A 6,000-nucleotide genomic window follows, 5' to 3' on the forward strand; every position below is an offset into this window, starting at 1 on the left:
CAGCACTCCTCCTGCTCTCTTTCACTTTCTCTCTCTCTCTTTCTTCCTCTCTCACTATGTGACCTCTGTACCTGCTGGCTTCCCCTCACCTCCTACTATGATTGGAAGTCGCCAGAGGTCCTCACCAGAAGCAGAGGCTGGCACCACGCCTTTTGTGCATCCTGCAGAACCTTGAGCCAAATAAACCTTTTCTTTACAAATTACCCAGCCTTGGGTATTTCTTTATAGTGACACAAAGTAACACAGAAAATTGGCACCAAGGAGTGAGGCATTGCTTTAAAGATACCTGAAAATGTGGAATTGGCTTTGGAACTGGGTTATGGGCAGAGGTTGGAAGAGTTTAGAAGTCAAGAAGACAGAAAGGATAAGGGAAAGTTTGAAACTTTGTAGGGACTGGTTAAGTAGTTGTGTCAAAAACCCTGATAGAAATATGGGGAGTAAAGGCCACGCTCATGAGGTCACTGACGGAGATGAGAAACATATGCAGAATGGGAGAAAAGGTGGCCATTTTTACATAGTAGCATAGAACCTAGCTGCACTGTGTCCATGCCCTAGGGCATTTTGTGAGATTGAATTTAAGAGTGATAACCTAGGGTATTCAGCAAAAGAAATTTCTAAGCAGCAGAGTGTTCAAGAAGTGGTGTTGCTGTTTTCAACAGCTTACAATCATACTTGGAAACAAGAATGCCCTAAAGGTGGAATTTATAATTAAAAGGGAAACAGCATAAACATTGGAAAAATGTGAGAAGAACATAAGTTTTGGGCCAGAGACAAAATGCAATAGTAAGGATATTGCACTCCTCCAAATCTCATGTTAAAATTTGATCCCCAGTGTTAGAGGTGGAACTTAACGGGAGGTGTTTGGGTCATGTGGGTGGATCCCACATGAATGGCTTGGTGCAGTCCTTGCTGTAATGAGTGAGAGCTGGTTGTTAAAAAGAGCCTGGCACCTCCTCTTGGTCTTTTTCACTTCATCTGTCTCTTGCTTTCTCTCTTGCCATGTGATTTATGTACATGCTGGCTCCCCTTCCCCTTCCACCGTAAGTGAAAGAAGCCAGATATCCTCATCATAAGTGGATGCTGGTGCCGTGTTCCTTGTGCAGCCTGTAGAACTGTGAACCCAATAAATGTCCTTTGTAAATTACCTGGCCTCAAGAATTCCTTTATGCAACACAAATAGAGTAAAACAGTTTGGAAACTAGATAATCAATATTGCTAAAAATCTCCATCCCTCTAAAAAGAGGTAAAACGTTTCAAATGATAGCTTAATGCAAGAGTCAGCAAATTACATTGGTGAAAGGCCAGATTGTAAATATTTTAGATTTTGTGGCCATTCCATATGGTCTTTGTCCCAATTACTCAACTCTGCCATTGCAGCAAGAAAGCAGCCCGTCAATACATGAGCCCAAGGATGTGGCTTTTTTCCAAAAAATAGGCAGTGGCCTGATATTCATATATTATGTTTTCATTTTCATTAGATTTGAGGTATTTTATAAAACCTTTGGAATTCTTTCCTTGACCTATGGATTCATTAGAATTGTGTTATTTAATTTCTAAATGTTTTGAGGTTTTCCTAGTCATCTTATTATTATTTATTTGAATTTAATTCCTCTGTGATCTATATGATTTTAAAACTTTCAAATTTATTGAGACTAGTTTCATGGCCTAACGTGTATTATATCCTGCTGAAAATGCTATGCACTTTAAAAATGTATATTTTTCTGTTATTCTGTGTAATGTCCTATAAATATTCACCATGTCAAGGTGATTGAATGTGTTATTCAGATCATACTACTTATTCTCAGGCCTCTGAGCCCAAGCCAAGCCATCGCATGCCCTGTGACTTGCACGTATACGCCCAGATGAAGAAGTGCACATGCCCTGCTTCGCCTTAATGGATGACATTCCACCACAAAAGAAGTGCAAATGGCCGGTCCTTGCCTTAAGCGATGATATTATCTTGTGAAATTCCTTTTCCTGGCTCATCCTGGCTCAAAAATCTCCCCCACTGAGCACCTTGTAACCCCCACTCCTGCCCGCCAGAGAACAACCCCCCTTTGACTGTAATTTTTCTTTACCTACCCAAATCCTATAAAATGGCCCCACCCTTATCTCCCTTCACTGACTCTCTTTTCGGAGTCAGCCCGCCTGCACCCAGGTGATTAAAAAGCTTTATTGCTCACACAAAGCCTGTTTGGTGGTCTCTTCACACGGATGCGCATGACACTTATTACTTACATTTTTTTTTTTTTTTTTAGCAGTTTCTGATTGTTAGCAATAATGGGTACATTTTCTTTCCCCATTTTATTCTGTTACTTTTTGCTTCATGTATCTTGAAGCTCTGTTATTAGATGCATCCACAATTTTTATAGCAATAAGTTCCTAATTAATTGACCCTTTTATCATTATGAAATGATCTTCTATAGCTCTGGTAACGCTCTTTATCTTGAAACATATTTTATCTCATATTAACATAGCCATTTCAGTATTTTTATGTTTGCTGTTGCAAATCTGTAGCTTGACTTCACTTATAAGAAATATTTTTATTGGATCTAAAAGTCTCAGTTGACAAGTTTGTTTATTTTCTCTTTAAAGATGTTATTTCTTGCCATATGCTAACATTGTTTCTGCAGAAAAGTTTGTAGTCATTTGAAACTTGAATTGCTGTTCCTCTCTTTTAATGTCTTTTTTTTTTTCTGGCTGCTTTCAGGATTATCCTTTATCTTTTGTTTTCAGCTGTTTGACTTATTATGTACTCATTCTTATTTTCTTCATATTTTCATTCTCATTTTCTTCATATCCTGTTTGAGCTTTACTGAGCTTCTTCTTGAACCTGTAATATTATATCTTTCAATAAAATGGGAACATGTACATCCATTAGATCTTCAAATTACACATATGTTACACCTTTTGACATCCTGCAGCTCACTGAGGCTCTATTCACGTTTTAAAATATCTTTTCTCTCTTTAAGATAGGATAATTGGTGTTTACCTATGTTTAAGTTTGTGGACTCTGTTGTTTGTCATTTCCATTCTGCTTTTGTGCCCATGTGGTGAATTTTTTGAATCTACTTATCCTATTTTCAGTTTTTTTTTTTTTAATTTTTCTATTTATTTATTTATTTAGAGATGGAGTTTCACTCTTGTTGCCCAGTCTGAAGTGCAATGGTGTGATCTCAGCTCACTACAACCTCCGCCTCCCAGGTTCAAGCGATTCTCCTGCATCAGCCTCCTGAGGAGCTGGGATTATAGGAACGCACCACCAGTATTTTCACTTTTAGAATTTTCCTTCTATTGATTCCTGTATTTCTGTTAAAATTTATCTTTTTTATTCAGTACCACTGTTTTCTTTAACCTTATTCATTAATTTAATTGCTTTCTTAAAGTCCTTGTCTGCTCATTCTAATATCTGACTCATCTCAGGGTTGGTCCTATTGTCTTTTTTTAAGACTAGATCATATTTTTATATTGCTTCAAATAATAATTTTTGTTATTAACTGGACACTGAAATTTTGTTGTAGAGAGACTTTGAATTTTGTTATATTTCTCTGAAAAATACTGATTTTTAAAATCTGACAATTAATTGGATTCCAGTTAAAAACTGTTGATTGAGAAAGTTTGAACTTGTTTTATTTATTTTACCTTTATCTGGGCTGCTTTGAATCTGCCCAGCTCATGCACGTTCGGGGCTCATGCAGAGATTTAGATAGAGTCAGAACACAGAATTTGTGCTTCTTGGCTAGCTTTTGCTTTTGTGGGGTTCCTTGTTTTCTGATTCCAAAGGCTGTTTTTGTCACAAATTTCTGTTATTGGTTTTTTTTTTTTTTTCCAGCTCAGAAAGACTGCATGTTTTCTATCAGGGATTTAGCTACCCCACATGATATTGACTGATGCTTTCTATTACACTAAGTAATTAAAAATGAGAAATTTACCCGGTGCTAACTTTTCTTCAGTGTTGATCCCCACACAGAATTTCTGTGTAATATACTCTCTAGCATCTTCAGGTTGTTGTTTATTTGTGTTGTGTTATTTTGTATTTTGTCCTGAAGTTATCATTGTTATCTCCAGGAAGTTCCTGTTCAACAGGTTTCGATCATAAATTTTTTTAAAAGTATATAGCTGCCTAATTTATGTTTTAAAGTGTGAATACCAAACTGTACATTTACCTCACAATATTTTACTATATTTTACTTTATTGGGTCTGCTACATCCTCAATTATTCTCTTTTTCAACACATAATGCTAAGGATTTATCAATAAAATTCCTGAATTATATTGAACGAATCATATAGTTTCAGAAATTCCTTTTAACATCCATTGCACTGTCTTTCTCTCTCAGTTGTATTTTCATACAGGCAATAGCCTTTAATTTTAATAATTTCTGGAGTTATTTACAAAAAATTCAGTTTTATACACCTGCAGCATATGATTTCAGATCCCTTTTTAGGTTGTTGCTAATTCTTGCCACCTTATTTAAGCGTTGCTACAAAATACATAGGCATCCATCTGTCCCTTTCTCTCCCTCTAGGTTTAACACAGACATACACATTCTTATTAAATTCACATTTACTCATATTTCAGGCTCATACTCTCATCCTTTTCTATAGTGTCATCTTTGACCGATAGGAACTCCCCTCTCTGGGTCTTAATCTAGCTGCTGACTCACTAAAATGGGACCGTAGGAGCTCTGTTCTCATAATGGAGTGTTGATGAAATCACACACCAGAACACCTCACGAGATCAGGCTAAAGCTGATCTGAAACACCTCTGCTCTTTCCTGCTTTCATTGCAATCTTCAGATTTTTTCCTATGAGAATTTTCAGAATTCTTCCCTTCTACAATAACTTTCTTTTCAGGGGTTGCTTCTGAAGAGCCCACACTAAATTAGTCCTCTTTAGCCCCTTTCAGTTTTTTTCTTTTTTTTCTTTAATTTAAGGAGGGATTTGCTTTTACTTCCTCTTTTCAATGAGGAATATTAAGAATAGCTGTGGACAATACTGCAGCTTTACCCAACAAAAACTCTCAACCGCCTACTCTGTCTTGCTGTACAATGAAGATTTGAAAGTTAAAGAATATATTTCCTAGTATGCCAGTCACAAAAAGACAAACACTATATGATTCCACTTACATAAAGTGTCTAAAGTAGTAAAATTAATGAGGGTTACCAGGTACTGGGGAAAGAAGGAAGAGGAGTGTGTTTAATGGGTAGAGTCTGTTTTATGAGATGAAAAAGTACTGGAGATCTGTTTCACAACAATGTAAATATATTTAAAATCACGGAACTATACACTTAAAAATGGCTAAGATTATTTTTTAAAATAGTAATAGAATAATTATATATTCACAAACTTGGAAAAATTTCCATGTAAATAAACTCCATGGACAATGGGCTTTTAAAAATGTTTTGCTCAGTGATGTAGCATCAAAATCTTAAAAATTGCCAAGACATATAGATGCGCAGTAAACAAATTTTGAATAATAACATACATTTCTTAGCCAAAAAAAACAAACAAACTACAAAGGAATGCTTACACTCTAACGAATTTGTATGTTTGTCTATGCTTATGTGTGTTTATAAATGCATATGCACATATTCTATTCTATTATTCAGAATACAATTGGTTATGTTGCTGTAACAAACAACCCCTAAATAAAATAATATGTGTTATTCCTTTAAAAAAACAAACAAAAAAAAACAAGATAAAGTAAAAGAAAAAAACTGATTATATTTTCTAGAAATTTTTACAACTCAGGGTCCACAAATGACTTAGGTTATACTAAGCAAATACATGGGAATTAGAGGAAAAAAAGTGTAACCTAAGCTAATGGTAACTGGCACTTTTGATAAGCATTGTGGAGAGGTATTGAATTATTTTGCAAGAATTATAACAGAGATTTTGTTGTACTTCTGACTTTTCCATTTTCCCTCTTCTTTATGAGTCCCACAAGGCAGATACTAATATCAAAAGGATTTTGTCTGAAATATTCACATAATGGTTGG

The sequence above is a fragment of the Trachypithecus francoisi genome, unplaced genomic scaffold, assembly GCF_009764315.1.
Source record: "Trachypithecus francoisi isolate TF-2019V2 unplaced genomic scaffold, Tfra_2.0 Lachesis_group1, whole genome shotgun sequence".
Taxonomy (NCBI): domain Eukaryota; kingdom Metazoa; phylum Chordata; class Mammalia; order Primates; family Cercopithecidae; genus Trachypithecus; species Trachypithecus francoisi.